Below are 17,166 nucleotides of genomic sequence, written 5' to 3'. Positions count from 1 at the left end.
AAAAAAATTGGAAGAGCTGATCCATTTTAGGCACTGGTTCAGAAATTATGGAGAATGGAGCTTGGACTTGTGGCTGAGGCACCATGTCAATGTGGAATGAACCCACAGCCAGGCCCAGAGATTGGGAGTCTTAACCAGGCCCCATCACAAACGACTCTCTCATGTGGCACTGGGCATGTCATTTCACATCCTGAGCCTCAATTTCCTATTTAAAATGAAAATAATAAAGCCTACCTCATAGCATTAATGTAAGAATAAATTAGTAAGAGTCATATACAATGTGTAGCTGACACCTAATTACTCCCCTACTTCAATTTAATCATTTTTATGAGTAAGTAAGGAAAAAATATTTAAATTAAACCTAACTTTAATCTTAACATATTTAACAACAATTTTTTATCCTATACTTCTGTCTTGCAAAAGGAAATTGTACACAGAGTAACAGCAAGAATTTGAATGCCAACTGATTTTCAAAATGCTGTAGTATAATTAGGAAATTCATGAGTCAAATTCCTGTTTATGCCTGCAGTGTAAAGGCTAATCATTTGTTTGTTTTCTATAAGAAGGACTTGATTAAAGCCTCTAGCAGCAATAATTAAATAACCCTATGCGTGAAGGAAGGAGGCAGGCTCAGCTAGCACTGCAGTGTGCTAAAACCCGTAATTAATGCATAGGGATGTGTGTAAATTAACAAGTGAGTGTCATTTACACTAACAGTACAAATGTAGGTTTCTTTTTGGGAGGAACTACCTCCATGTTTTCTGCTAACCATCATATATTATAAACAGAATACAATATAAATGGCATTCTAACATCTACATACAGCCTCTAGTTCAGGCCATGATCTGGATGTGCAGTGGGCAAACTTGTCTAAAAAGGGCCAGATAGTGAATATTTTAGGATTTTCAGGCCATATGGTCTCTGCTGCAAACACTCAACTCTGCCAGTGTAGTGTGAAAACAGTCACAAACAACACATAAACAAATGTGTATTACCATGTTCCAATAAAACTTCACTTAAAAATAAATAAATAAAACAAGCATTGGGCCAGATTTAGCCCAATGGTCTATATGATTATAGGTCATAGTTTGCCTAACCCTGAATCACAGTTTTCTGACCCCTGACCTAGATCTTAACTCTCAGCTAGTACAATGTAAAGTATTATCTTAGAAAAGCATTATTTATACAACAGCTAAGGACAAGGGAGTATAAACCTGACATGAAAACTTGACAAACTTTTGAATCTCTCTACGTTATTTTCTGAAACATAAATTAGAAGAAAAAAAAAACATGACCAGCTGAATGTACCACGTTTGTTATAAAACTAGAGACTCACAATCTGAAAGCATTTTGAAAAAAAAATGCTATATATTTGTGAATTGTTATCATCATCATTATTATTGTTGTTGTTGTTATTGATTGTTGTTCTTTTCAGCTCTGTTTCAAGACCCCTGGAAGTCACATCTACTCTAGGAGAATCGCAGAGGGTACAAATTACATAAAACTCACTCAGAGCTGGTCTAGAATTGTACAATTTGAGAAATATCAGGTAGACTTAGGAGCCTAGACTGTACCATGGCAACACTTCCTAAAATCAGCCCCAAGGTACTTTCCTCATAAGAGAGGTTTTTCAAGAAATCCTTGACCAATATATTTGGAAACAGTGCATATGACATTATAAACATGAGTATATCATTACACTGTGAACATTAGTATTAAAAAGATACTTGTCAAGGAGTCCTTGACAAATAAGTCTGGAACACTTAACACTCCTATGTCAGAGACTCACAGTGCGCAATTGATTGCACAGTGAAGATGCTGAGATGTCCTACAATAAATAAAAACCTGTGTACCTTTGCCCAGCCTAGTATTTCAAGATGTGTTTCTATAGAAATTATGTATTTTGTTGGTGAAGCCTATTAACATAGTTCTCCAGAATAAACATTGGGAAAAGCTGTCACAGAAATTATTTTGAACTATGACATTCCTTCACCCTGGGTGTGGGGAAACTGTCCCACTATTCTCACATCTGACAGTATGAGGGTAGGGACAATCACTTAGCCATTTACTTACATTCCATCAGTGTGGCATTACTTTGGGATTTTTATTTATAGCAATCAAGTGGAGACCAATCAAATCTGTAAGAGAACCTAAGCAGTATGGAAATTACACTCACCTCGGTATACTTGAAAAGGGGGGATGGAAAATAAATTGCAAACATCAAGTACCTCTGATTTGAACTTTGAAAGTTAACAACAGGGGCGCCTGGGTGGCTCAGTGGTTAAGCGACTGCCTTCGGCTCAGGTCATGATCCCGGAGTCCCGGGATCAAGTCCCACATCGGGCTCCCTGCTCGGCAGGGAGTCTGCTCCTCCCCCTGACCCTCTCCCCTCTCGTGCTTTCTCTCTCAAATAAATAAATAAAATCTTAAAAAAAAAAAAAAAGAAAGAAAGTTAACAACAAACATTATCCACTAAGATAATATCAAGTGATAGAGACTTAAAGAACTTTGTGCTGAAGGCACTGAAATCCATTAAAATCCAAATAATTTTTGGGTGCCTGGGTGGCTCAGTCATTAAGCATCTGCCTTTGGCTCAGGTCATAATCCCAAGATCCTGGGATCGAGCCCCACATTGGGCTCCCTGCTCGGTGGGAAGCCTGCTTCTCCCTCTCCCACTACCCCCTGCTTGTGTTCCCTCTCTCGCTGTGCCTCTCTCTGTCAAATAAATAAAATCTTTAAAAAATAAATAAATAAAATCCAAATAATTCTTGATTTTGCTGAATGTTGCTTAAGCTGTCCAACAGGAAGAAAAGGATGAAAAAATATTGCATAGTTCATCAGTTTCCTATACATGACTTCCTACTTACAGGATTTCTTCTGGAGGCTTTTTCACAGACTATTTAATTTAAAAAGGCAGTTCTGTTCTTCTGGCAAACCCTTACTGTACAGTGATATCCAAGTTATGATCAGTCTTTAATTTCCCAATTTTTCTTTCCTTTGAGACCAAAATTTTCTTCTACAACAAAGCTACACATTTTTGTCTAACATCAATTTGATACCAGAAGCTGGAGCTGACTTCTGAAATTAAACAAATAAATTAACCAAAACCAATTTCTATCTAGGAAAAAAAAACCCTCAAGATATCCTATTTCTAGTATCTAGTACAACCCCTGACATACAGAGGGAACTCAACAAATATTTGGTGAATGAGTAAATGAAAAGATCAATCAAAGAGAGATATCAACTACTTTAGCTCAAATATACAAGTACTATTATTTATAAATCATTTTTATTGAATAATTTAGAAATACTTTCTGAAACTGAATATCCAATAATTCAAGAGAACTGAAACAAGCAAAATGATAATCTGTTATTACAGTTACTCATTTCAACATCATAGCTACTGTTTGCCCATGCACAGTAATGGAGAACTAAGGTACTTCGTGCTGGATAAGATAATAAATCCATCCATGATACAGAGACACTAGGCAGAATAAACTTATTATAGTGCTTCGATTATATTGTGGAGTCTATCTTAGTACTTTGAAGGATTAAAAACCATCAATACAAATTCAATGTCATAAAATTCTTTTACAAAGCAATAGAACAATCCTCCATCAAATGCTTAGGAAAATGTACACATCCAAATAGAGCCACTCATACAGAGGCTATGAAGGTTCCCCCCATTTCTAGTGAAATCTACATGTATAATATCTACTTAACAGTGCACTTCCTAAGTTATTTTTTCATACTAATGAAAAGGGAAAAAATGTTTTTATATCACTCTCAGTTATCAATCCGATAGGTTACGCAACCTGCAAAGTATTCACTTCCTTTATTCAGAATGATTGCATGGTTCCATCCATATTCCTTTGCCATTTATGAAACACTGACTTATCTCAAAGTAAGTTAAAAGTTCTTTTTCAGGTAATGCTGGAAAATTGTTCATTTTATTTTAAAATGTATTACTCTTTCAAAACACACTTCCCAGAACATGCTTATAACGAATATGGTGCACACACCACATTTTCCTTCCGTGAAATAGTAAGTCTTTGTCTCTAAGTGCACTTAAAATGATTTCCTGGGGTGATTTTTGTTTTCTTTTATCCATTAATGCATGTACCTCTTAACTTTTTAATATTGACAAAGCTTTAAAACCATCATATGACTATTAACTATTACGGAAGAATTAATAAAGACTTCCATGACAATTTAAAGAGATTCCAAATTTCACAAAACTAAATCTGGTATTATTTCTAAATGTTTATATGTGCTAATTGTTACTAATAACTAGATACCTTTTATAAATGAAATAGCCAGATGACAAATTAAATCATAAAAAACACACTTCAACTAAATTGTGCAAGGAACACAATTATAATTAAAAGTATTTTAAAATGATAGTAAGTGCTCTTTCCTCAATTATGGGGATAAAACCAACAGATGACTAATAATTTTGTACAAGTGTATTAAATGCAATGCCAGGAAATAAAATAATGAGAATCAAAATTAAAAATACTGATAGGTTAGTATTGTCTAAATTCTGTTTGCTCTTCTGAGCTTCACTGGTTGCTCTGGACTTACTTACTGAAGTCTGTCTCACTGGTTTAGAATTCACTCAGTTAAGAATTCTGATGATTGAGGGGGCACCTGATACATATTGTTCCTCAGGCCTCTAATGTAATAATGAAAATTAACAACTCTTTTTGAACTAGAGAGCAGCCACACCATAGACAACTCTCTCTGTGGCAGCTGCTGATGGAACACGGTTGCTTTTTGTCTGTGTTTCATGGTCAAAACACCCAGCTGAATTATAGATTCAGAGTTCTATTTTTATAAGAATTAAGAGATAATTTATAATTAGGGACAATGAAGAAGACACCCTTCTCCTGAAGAATTCCCAGAACACTGTAAATTTACTGAACAGGTTTTTCCATGAATTCAGAATGGCTTCCCCACCAATTTTAGATCTGCTGTTAGGGTACACCAAGAAAACTTGCTGCAGAGTGACAGCCACGCAGCAACGGAAAAAGGCTAAGTCTGTTTCATACACCCAAGGGAATATACAATTAATTGGTCCAGTGTTTGTTAATAAGCAGATTTATGCCTAGGACCATGCAAGCAGGACATGAGAAGAAACCTGAAGACACCTGGTTATTATCACTATCTTAACCAATTTGTTAAAATTATATAAATGCATTTTATTACATATTCTCATTTCCAAAACAACATATGGGGCTCAAATGAAAAGGAAAAAATTCACTATTCAAACACATGATACTGAGTTGAAATAGGGATTCAGTTAAATAAACAGGATGAAAGTGTGTTTGGTTTTAAATGTGTCTAATTTAGTCACTTACCTTTCATTTCAATTCTGGTGTTTCCAAGGGTCAGAAAATAACATCAAGAAATAGACTTGGCTGAACAGTTTACACATACTCATACTGAAACATATCCTTAAAAAAAACCATTATTAATATAGTTCCACATAAAAAAAAAAAATCAAACTGGGGAACGCAAGGCATAGAGAAGTCCACAATTCTCATCTGATAATTCCAGGCTGTCTCCAGATTAAAAAAGTCATTCTCACTCTCCTTCTTCCTGCTGCAATCCAGACATCCTGCAATGTTTTCCAGTGGGAACACATTTAAGAGCATGAGACATGGTGTGGTTGCATTTCTACTCAGGCCTTCATTCTCCTAAGAGCTTCTCATTGTTTCTGCAAGGAAAGAATCTTCTGGTATCTTGGAAAAATTGGGAGCTCCAAATAAAAACTTCCCCAGAGAGTTTTTACTTGCACAGCCAGCACTTGCCATGTATCAACATTTGCTAACCTTGCATTTCACAGGTCAGACCATCCCACAGACGAGTGAATCCAGAGCCACAAACAGGCTTTTCCTGCTATCACTTATGTCTGTCTTACCTATTTCTCTTTGAAGTGTGGATGCACAAAGAAGATTCTGGAAAAAGCACAATTCAATTGCTACCTCATATATAAGTAAGGGCAGTGGAAATTCCATAAAACAAGAGCACGCATGGAAACGCTAGTTTCTTACGTGCTAAGCAGACTAACAATACTGGAACCATCACCTGGCCTAATGTTCAGAGCAACCTATAAATGCTTCCAACACTTTCCCACACACTCTTTCTTTTCCCAAAGTAGTGGGAGAAAGTGGCTGGATTTATCCTTCTTTTCTGAAGTCTACAAATTTTCTAAAATGTGACAAGATATTAGCTTCATAAATAATTCAAACAGGAAAGCTATAAAGAAGGGAAAATGAAAATGAATGGGTCTTAAAATAGCAATAAAAATTAAAAGATAAATATTTATAAGCATGTGAAATTATATACCTTGTTCTCATTCGTTTCTCAGAATATATATATGTGGCAATTCAGGCTGGCTTTCACTGTAGAAATAACTCAGTGAATCTGAGTTCATGAGATTTTTCTCTTCAAGAATAAAAGAAAGCAGATGAAAAGCAAATACTAACAATAAATTGAAGACTACATGTTATGTATCTATAGCAGGGTTTTCTCACCTTCAGTGCTATTAACAGTTTGGGCTGGATCTTTCTTTCTTGTAGGGGACTGTCCTATGAATTTTAGGATGTTAAGTAGCCTTCCTGGCATCAGCCACTAATTATCAGTAGAAACCTCCCCGCCCCCCACCCAAATCACTCCTAACTGGGAACCACAGATCTATAAGAAGGTGAAAGGCAAAGACTTTTTGGTAACAATAAGCACAAACATCAACTGTGTGGTTAGGTTTATGCTAACAATGTTACAGAGAGGACATGTTGTTTAATGATCACAGACATAATAACTTTAGTTTTAATTATCATTTCCATTTTATAGCCGAAAAACCTGAATCTCCAAGATATTAAATAACCTGACGTTCTGGTTTATAATACGTGGTTAGCAACACATAATACATTATATGTTAAAAAAAAAAAAAAAGAAGAAGATAGCAGGAAGGGAAAAATGAAGGGGAAAAATCGGAGGGGGAGACGAACCATGAGAGACTATGGACTCTGAAAAACAAACTGAGGGTTCTAGAGGGGAGGGGGGTGGGGGGATGGGTTAGCCTGGTGATGGGTATTAAAGAGGGCACGTATTGAATAGAGCACTGGGTGTTATACACAAACAATGAATCATGGAACACTACATCAAAAACTAATGATGTAATGTATGGTGATTAACGTAACATAATAAAAAAATAATAATAAAAAAATAATAGGTGGTTAGTAAAAGCATGTAATAGCTTTGGAAAGCCAGCAAAACTAAATTCTTCTTTCACACATACATGGTAGAGGTCTGAAGTTTAAACAGGAGGTCTTAGTTCTGATCTAAGTAAAAAAAAAATAGACACACACACACACACACACACATACATTTTTTTCAAGTTAAAATTTAAGTCCCTATATGTCAACAGTAGTACACTGGGAGTTAATTTACCAGATTTTATTAAACAGTAGTACACTGGGAGTTAATTTACCAGATTTTATTAAACTACTTAATGACAGCAGCTTATAATAAGGGTTGAGAAAGCATAGGTTCAAAGCCCAGGATATGTCCTGGGAGATGCATCTTGAGGGCAACATGAGGACTGAAAAGGGATTGGATGAAAGAATGACTAACGGCAACCAGTGTCAGTGGTAGTAGATCTGATTGAGGGGAGAAATTTGTACCTCAGATGAGGGGAAGAGAGAAATAAATTTTGCCTACCCCCTTATTTGTTTATAGCAAAGGTTTTCAAAGGGGGTAATACTACCCTGCAGGCACAAATCTTTTAAATTTGTGACTGTACGTGGGTGTCTGTGTGTGTGTGTGTGTGTGTGTGTGTGTGTAGATACTTACGTAGACTGGGGATTGTGCTGACAGTAGGCAGGGGTTAGGGATACCAGAAGTTGTACAACGCACGGGACAATTAGTACATCCCATGCAGCTTTAAAACACCCTACTATATATCTGAATGAATAACCTGTTTATAATTATTGAAGCCCAGAATCTAATTTTAAGCAAATAAACACCAAGTATTTTTTTGCACACTTTCACTGGATTTTTGTTATTGTGGTTGTTTTTCCTTTTATGGGTTTGTTTTCGTTTTTGTTTCCAGAACGCAACCATTATGAAAACCTGCAGAAGCATAAAACTTATTTGGTTTGAGAATTTATGAAGAGTTGTTCACCAGTTCAAAAAATTAGTGTGCAAATGTGGCTGCATAGTCATGGAGCTTCTACATTTAGACATAAGCAGCTAACTTTTATGACTTCTATTATTTATATGCCTGAATATTTGCACATTAAGATACGTAGAATTTTATAAAAATAGCTTTCCTCATATTTCATCTTTACATTAACAATATGGAATTATATTGATTTTTTAAATTATGTGGTATATAACCTATGTCATCTCTTATCTTACTAGATTATCTTATTTATGAATTGTAATTTAAGAAAGTAAAACAGGGCCTATGTAAATATGTTTTATAAGAAGTACTGAAACTGAGACCCTGGTAAAAGTTCTATCTTTTCTCACACATACAAATCCTACAACAAAATGATAAACCCAGTAATTCTTCCATGTTTATAATAATAGACCCAGATAATTTACTGAAAACAGCATTCAACAACGTAAAACTCTTTAATATGAGCTGTTTTAGTAATCAGAAAGCAAATGAAGAATGCTTTTATCTAAGTCACCAGATTTTTATTATGAACCTGCCACATGCTGGGGACAGCTGCAGGTGTTAAGAGATATAGACGTGAACAAGTCAGACATGGCCTATGACATCATCGACTTTTTATTTCAGAAGTGAGAGATGGTAAGTAAATAAAAAATAAACTATTTTAGTTTAAACTTAAACTATTAAAAAGTTAAACTATTAAAATATGAAAAATATTTTTAAAAATAAAAGGAGAAAAAGCACCTCTGATGAGTGTACAGGAGCACGTTTCAAAGTGCCCGTTAGGAGATAACAGATCAGCATCAGGCCAGGCCATCCAATCTGGCCCCAAATCATTTCTCCAAAGTAACTCCTGCTTTTTCTGTTCTGAATCATCTTCCACCTTGCTTCATCTATGCCAGATCACAGTGAGCTTTACCTCCACCCTCCCACTTGACATACTCTGCCATTTTTATTAATCATCTGTATTGGGATAATTTTGACCCATCAACCACACTAATTTTTTGAAATGGTGAACAACTCTGCCAGCCCAACAGAGTGCTTTACGCAGAGTGTCATCCATAAATGGTCAATACATATGGAGGAGAAAAGTACTGAGAGAGATGAACACTGTTAACTGGCAAGAACAGGGCAGATAGATGGAAGATTTGAGACAGGCTTTAACTTTTTTTTTTTTTTTTTAATTTTATTATGTTATGTTAGTCACCATACAATACATCATTAGTTTTTGATGTGGTGATCCATGATCCATTGTTTTCGTATAACACCCAGTGCTCCATGCAGTACGTGCCCTCTTTAATACCCATCATCGGGCTAGCCCATCCCCCTGCCCCCCTCCCCTCTAAAACCCTGTTTGTTTCTCAGAGTCCATAGTCTCTCATGGTTCATCTCTCCCTCCAATTCCACCCCCCCTCATTTTTCCCTTCCTTCTCCTAATGTCCTCCATGCTATTCCTTATGTTCCACAAATAAGTAAAACCATATGATAATTGACTTTCTCTGCTTGACTTATTTCACTTAGCATAATCTCCTCCAGTCCCATCCATGTTGATGTAAAAGTTGGGTATTCATCCTTTCTGATGGCTGAGTAATATTCCATTGTATATATGGACCACATCTTCTTTATCCATTCATCTGTTGAAGCACATCTTGGCTCTTTCCACAGTTTGGCTATTGCAGACATTGCTGCTATGAACATTGGGGTGCATATGGCCCTTCTTTTCACTACATCTGTGTCTTTGGGGTAAATACCCAGTAGTGCAATTGCTGGGTCATAAGGTAGCTCTATTTTTCAGTTTTTGAGGAACCTCCACACTGTTTTCCAAACATCACTCACAGCAACTTCTTTCAAGATACATCTCCAAAAGCTAGTGAAACAAAAGCAAAAATGAACTTTTGGGACTTCAAGATAAAAAGCTTTTGCACAGCAAAGGAAACAGTCAACAAAACAAAGAGGCAGCCCACGGAATGGGAGAAGATATTTGCAAATGACACTACAGATAAAGGGCTGGTATCCAAGATCTATAAAGAACTTCTCAAACTCAACACCCAAAAAACAAATAATCAAGTCAAAAAGTGGGCAGAAGATATGAAGACACTTCTCTGAAGAAGACATACAAATGGCTAACAGACACATGAAAAAATGTTCATCATCATTAGCCATCAGGGAAATTCAAATCAAAACCACATTGAGATACCACCTTACACCAGTTAGAATGGCAAAAATGGACAGCGGAAGAAACAACAAATGTTGGAGAGGTTGTGGAGAAAGAGGAACCCTCTTACACTGTTGGGGAGTGCAAGTTGGTACAGCCACTTTGGAAAACAGTGTGGAGGTTCCTCAAAAATTTAACTTTCTTTTAATTATTCATTTCCACTCCCTGACAGAATGTAGACTAGGGTAGGCATGGACCCACTGTGGACACCAGGTCTGTTGAACAGAGTTCAAATCCTGATTCAGCCATTTATTATTATAACCTTAGGCAAATTCCTCAAAGTGTTTGAGTCTTAGTTTCCTAAGAGAGAGCAATGAAAAACCTTATGAGGTTGTTACAATATGATATTTCAGAAGTACTTAGCAAATTATGTAGAATATAAGTGGTCAAGGGTAGCTCATTTCCAGTTCACTAATTTAGGAGCTGTGCTTACAGTGTTGGAAGCAAATGGTCTAAATACTTCATATGTGATTGGACTACACCAATTACATCATATATCGTATGAATTCTAAAAACTGAAATAGAAAAAAAAAGCTATTGCAATAAGACAAGTCTTTTTTTTTTTTTTAAGGGTGTAGAGAGGGCAAGGGAGAGGGAGAGAGAGAATCTTAAGCAGGCTCCACACTCAGCACGGAGCCCGATGCAGGGCTTGATCTCAAGATCCTGAGATCATGGGGCGCCTGGGTGGCTCAGTCGGTTAAGCGTCTGCCTTCGGCTCAGGTCATGATCCCAGAGTCCTGGGATCGAGCCCCGCATCAGGCTCCCTGCTCCGCGGGAAGCCTGCTTCTCCCTCTCCCACTCCCCCTGCTTGTGTTCCCTCTCTCGCTGTGTCTCTCTCTGTCAAATAAATAAATAAAATCTTAAAAAAAAAAAAAAAAGATCCTGAGATCATAATCTGAGCCAAAATCACGAGTCGGACGCTTGACCAACTGGGCCACCCAGGCACCCCAAGACAAGTAAGTCTTACATCTATATTCAACTGACAAATCTGAGTCTTACCCTTTGTCATTACATGGGATATTTTATGTAGGTTAAACATAAAATACATATTTTTCAAAGATAAGAAGTCCCACCTTGGAGACAAAATATACACATTAATTGATTAAAAACAACTTTTAATATTTGGATCTATCCTTCTACATACTTCATTTAGGAACTCCCTAACCCACACTCCCCTACATACAGTCACACAAAATCAACATCTATTTTTAAATGACACCCAGAGGCCTAAAGTATTCATCCATTTTAATAAAGTTAACCATTTATTCCTCCTCCTGAGGAGAAATGATATATACCATATGTAGAAATAATATACCATCAAATCTTACTCACATGCTCATTATATCATGCTTATGTGTTTTCTTTTTCTAAATGGAAGTCAAAAACCAAAGCTCAATTCCAATTTAATACAATTATTTTAAAGCTACTTAGGCAATTTTTCTGAAGGAATGGGGTTATATGGACCACCCTGTGGAAACTTCCATTCCCAAGCTGACTACATATTACTGTCAACACTCAGTTCACAAGTTTGCTTGCAGGGCAAACTTCAGTTCATGCAAATGCTACCCACAAAGAGTGTGACACAGGGATGATTCAGCAGCTTATGGAGCAGGTGACAGACATCCAGGAATTGAGGGACGGACAGATGCACTTGAAAATAGAGTAAATACTCAACTCAAGGTCCAGCAGTGCTGGGAAGAAAACATGAATGGGCAGAGAGATAATAAAGGGAATACAGTAATACACAGTGGCCAGAATTCCAGAAACACAGAGAATCAGACAGGAAAGCAGCAATGACCTTGGGCAAAAGGGGTTTGGTCAAAAGGCTTGGGATTCAAGGTTGAATGTCAGTTATTCATGAACTGGGAACCAAGAAAAAGATGGAGTTTCTGTAAACTGGGCACTCAATAGGAGCTTCCTCAAACAAGAAAAGTCCTTAGTTTCCAAAACCAGGATTCACTGGGAAAACAAACAAAGCAAAATGAGAGACTTGATGATGACACCTGACTGCCTGAAGGGGTGAGTGTGCCCTACTTTCTGATGGGAGATAAACAGACTTAGCCATGAAGACTGACTCAAGCGGCACTCACATGTAGGGTGCAGCAGGTGATTAAAGACAGCTGGGGAAGGAGAACAAAGAGAAGGAACCTGGTGTGTGGCGGGGGGTGGGGGGGATTGCTTTCATTCTCTCGCTCGCTCTCTCTCTCTCACACACACACACACACACACACACACACACACACAATGGTCTCATTAGGGAAGGAGCATTTTAATCCATAACAGACCTGAATCACTATTCATACAATAAAAAATATAAAGTGAAAGCTGCAAGTAATTATACGCCAGAGATGTTATGAAGAGAGTGAAAACCACAGTTCACCAAACTGTCTGTAAATTAAAACCAGGAGAGGCAAGGCTCAGGCCTGACTGCCATCAGCAGTGGACAGTTACAGTCCTTCAGTGCAGTGCAAAGAGTAATTACAGAGAAGTGAGTGGTGGTTGCACAGCATTTAATGTGGTCATCTATTTAGCCATTCTGTTCCTTCTTTAAGAGGAAAATTTTTAAGTAGGTTTTTTAAAAAGTGAGGTTGCAGATATGCCAGGTTAAAAGTGAATTTTATTAATAAACCATGTTTGAAAGCCTCTCAAAGTTCCCTAAAGCTATGTCAGATAATCGTACATAAACCTGTCTGTTGGCTGTAGAACAAGAGCAACTGAAGGAAGACTAGGTCAACATCTCCCATACTTTCTGAGCAAAACACATCGATTTCCATATCACTGTTTTCGGCCAATCAATTAGCACATATTAATCTAACACAACTATATAAAAGATGCTATGCCAGGTGCTACAAGCTACTAGAAAAAGAGAGATAGGGGTGCCCGGGTGGCTCAGTCGTTAAGCATCTGCCTTCGGCTCAGGTCATGATCCCGGGGTCCTGGGATCGAGCCCCGCATCAGGCTCCCTGCTCAGCGGGAAGCCTGCTTCTCCCTCCCCCACTCCCCCTGCTTATGTTCCCTCTCTCGCTGTGTCTCTCTCTGTCAAATAAATAAATAAAATCTTTTTGAAGGAAAAAAAGAGATATTTACGCCTACAAGTTCAGAATCTAATTGGGGAAGCAAAACATATTCAGAATAATTGATTTTATTTTATTTATTTTTTATTTTTTTTAAAGATTTTATTTATTTATTTGAGAGAGAGAGAATGAGGCAGAGAGAGAGCATGAGATGGGGGAGGGTCAGAGGGAGAAGCAGACTCCCTGCCGAGCAGGGAGCCCGATGCGGGACTCGATCCCGGGACTCCAGGATCATGACCTGAGCCGAAGGCAGTCGCTTAACCAATTGAGCCACCCAGGCGCCCCCAGAATAATTGATTTTAAAAGAAATGAATTTTATGAAGTCTAGGAAGAAGCGCCAAAGGGACTGACCATGAAAGATGTCAATGGGGTTAGCATCATAAGAAGAACTTCAAAGAGCAGGGTTGAGGGGATGTATTTAAAAAAGGAAAAAAAAAACAAATCCTTCCCTTCAATCCAGATTGTTTTCTGCCACATTAAACAATAACAAGAAAATATCACCCTTTTTGTCAGTCTGACTACATCTCTGGATGCACCAATGAACTATGATACCCTAGCTGAAATCCACTGTAAAATCCTATGGCCACTCTGGTCATTTGTCAAACCTGGCTTGACATTTGGCATGAAACTGAAAGTCCTCATATAGCTTTCTTTTTATTACTATTATTTCAGAGCTGACATACAGGAGCCAAGAACAAAATTTACCATTTAGAGCACACTTACTCTAAATTTAGGCTGAAGAGATGCTATGTAGTATCTCCATCTACCACAATACCCCGTTGAGGCAGAAGCCATGACTGTGGCAGTTTTCTATATAAGAGAATGACACAGAGAGGGTAAGCAACGGCTTATAATCAAACAGCTAGATAATGTTGAAGTTGAGAGTTTAAAATAATTCCATTATGAAACCAATATTACACTATATGTTAACTAAACAGAATTTCAATAAAACTTTTTTTAAAAACAGAAGTAATTCCATTAAATGGATATGATGGAGCTGCATTTTACATCTCCAAAAAACATTTTTATAGAAAAAGTAATATTTCATTCTCTCCCGGTGCTTAGCACAGAATCTGGAAAGCAGAAAGTGACAATTACTTGAAGGGTAAACAATTGAATAAATGAACGAATGAAATTTGTAGCTTTCCCAGACAGTTCAGTAGCATCAGATTACACAGTAGGGCCAAAGAACTGTCCACCAAGAGCTGGGTTAGCAAAACAAAAGAGACATACCTGTAGGAAAACAGTGTTAAAGAAAGAGTGGCTGTCTCTACCCCAGAAACTCAGATCCTCTTCAAGCATTAGAGAAAATGTTTAGCTAGTGCTCACAGTGAAGCAAAGCTGATATGTACTTCTAGTAACATTTATGAGGGTGATGGGCTTAAAACAAATTAGATTTTAAAACTGAGATTTAACATTTACAGAGCCTGTGTTCCGTTTACTGTTCTAAATGCTTTACATAAAATAACTCTTCCCATCCTCCCTCAAACTCTTTGTGGGGACACAAAGGTACAGAAAGACCAGGTCTCTTTCCCCAAATCACGCAGCTAAAAAGCAACAGTCTGGATTGAAATACAAGCATTCTGACTCCAGAGTCCACACTTCTGCCATGATATCCTGGCTATCCTTTAATATGAAACGAAAAGAATGACATGAAAGACGTAATTGGGGGTACGTGGGGTTTAAATATGTTAGCTAAAATGTCATCTGATCTTGGAATATTGGAGTAATCATCACTGCTGCTTTGTGCAATACATCGCTCTCAAAATCTGTGCCCTTGTTTAAACCCCTACTGTGTGACCAAAAATATGAATTCAGTAGGACAATTTGGTGATCAAGAAATCGCATGCAGACATCAAGATAAACCCGCTTTCAAATTTGGCTCTGGCACTTCTTGGTTATGTGTCTTTGAGCAAGTATTTAATCTCTCTCAGCTTCAATATTGTTTTATATATAAAAGGGGAATTATAATTATACCTACCTCAAAGTTGTGGTGAGGTTATCAAGTTCTCAGTCAAGGATATGCCCCACAGGGCATTTGATCTCTCGTAACTGGGTGGAATGATACTGGCATCTAGTGGGTAGAGGTCAAGGACACTGCTAAACATGATGCAATGCACAGAATGGCCCCCACAACAAAAAAACTGCTCAACACAAAAGGCCAGTAAAGCCAATAATGTGAAAAACCCTGGCAAAATGTATGTTTGCAATATGCCTGGCATAACATTAATGATCAATAAATGACAGCCTTTTACTGTTGCTTTATTGTATACACAAAACTTGTGGGATAATTTAGGTCGAATTTTTAAATACTAAAGACTAAAAGATTTTTATGCTTTCTTTAATCTAGGAGAAAAACATGACTTCAAATTATGTAAGTATTGAGTCCTTGTGTGAATTACTTTTTTCTGATTCTTTCCCACACAAAGCAAAACCAAATTTTGAATGATATTTAAAATAGTTGGTAACTTAAACGATCACCCTGACCCTGAAGTCCTGGTGGCTTATAGCTGATTTACAATATCCCCTGGGAACAGTGGAGAACTTTTTAGAAATGAAAAAGAAAGAGGCCAATTCAAAGATTTGTTTTTGTAGTAGAATCCGTCTACTCATCTTTACCCATTTGTGACATTTCTTTAAGAAAACAGTGAGATCAGATTTCTCTATTTGTCTTACTCAATTGCTCTGAGTATCCGTCTTTCTGGGCCAAAGTTGTTTTTTTGTTTTTTGTGTTTTTTTTTCCCCCTAAAAGATCAGTGATGGAAATTGGGCTGTTTTCCTGAAATATCTGGAAATATGCCAACCAGGAAATATGGTCCAGGGAACAGGAGGCTCCCATGTTCATACAGAGAACAGTTGCAAAGTAACGTTAAGTGCTCTGCAGTTAAACAAGTTTACTGTATCCTCAACACTGTGCTAGGCATAAGATAAACACTGCAGACTCTAAACACAGGTGGCTGCTCTCAAGGAGGGTCTCTAAGCCTTCATTTCAGCTTTACGTAAGTACTCAAGTACTTTAACATAAGTACTGTTTCCAAATTGTTAGCTTACCTTCTTTCTTTATGCTTTCTGCTGGAAATAAGTCCTTAAATAACCTGCACTGTTGGATGCTACTGTAGTAGACTTGGTTTTTAAGTTCAATTTTGGAGTATTTGTTGCTATTGTGTAGAAAGATAACTAATTTTTATATATTGATCTCGTGTTTTGCATCCTTGCTGAACTCATTAGTTCTAATTGTGTGTGTGTGTGTGTGTGTGTGTGTGTGAGAGAGAGAGAGAGAGAGAGATAGAGATTTAATTAGGATTTTCTATATATGAGATAATATAATCTCCATATACACAGAGTTTCATCTATTCCTTTGCAGTTTGGATGCCATTTATTTATTTGTCTTATCTAATTGCCCTGGATAGAACCTACAATGCAATGTTGAACAGAAATAACCAAAGTGGACATTCCTTAAAGAAAAAAAAAAATACATGTATTACATATTATCCAGCTCTGAAAGGAAAGGAAAGGAAAGAAAAGGAAAGGAAAGGAAAGACAGAAAGATCCTGTGATTTGCAACAACATGGATGAAACTGGAGGTCATTAGGGTAAATGAAATAAGGCCAGACAGGGGAAAGCAAAGCCTGCATGGTATCACTTGTATGTGGAATCTAAAATATATATATATATATATATTAACTCACAGT

At 37.2% G+C, this 17,166-nt stretch overlaps 1 protein-coding gene across 36 annotated transcripts in view; it reads right to left on the bottom strand.

Annotated features, from left to right (window-relative positions):
• NRXN1 (neurexin 1) overlaps positions 1-17,166 on the bottom strand; it is a 1,121,375-nt gene that overhangs the window by 1,032,012 nt on the left and 72,197 nt on the right. Inside the window, exons 1-2 of one of the 36 annotated variants that reach the window (XM_032411122.1) lie at positions 15,456-17,126; positions 14,198-14,284 (exon numbers count right to left, since the gene is read on the bottom strand). The exons of the other annotated variants lie outside the window; for them this stretch is intronic. The gene's annotated coding sequence lies outside the window, so the exon portion shown is untranslated. Of the gene's footprint in view, positions 1-14,197; positions 14,285-15,455; positions 17,127-17,166 lie in introns of those variants that run through there. 36 annotated transcript variants of the gene reach the window in all.

Source organism: Phoca vitulina, unplaced genomic scaffold, assembly GCF_004348235.1.
Source record: "Phoca vitulina isolate PV1807 unplaced genomic scaffold, GSC_HSeal_1.0 scaffold12, whole genome shotgun sequence".
Lineage (NCBI taxonomy): Eukaryota > Metazoa > Chordata > Mammalia > Carnivora > Phocidae > Phoca > Phoca vitulina.
Note: the sequence above shows the minus strand (reverse complement) of the source record. Positions and strands in the feature narration are given on the sequence as shown.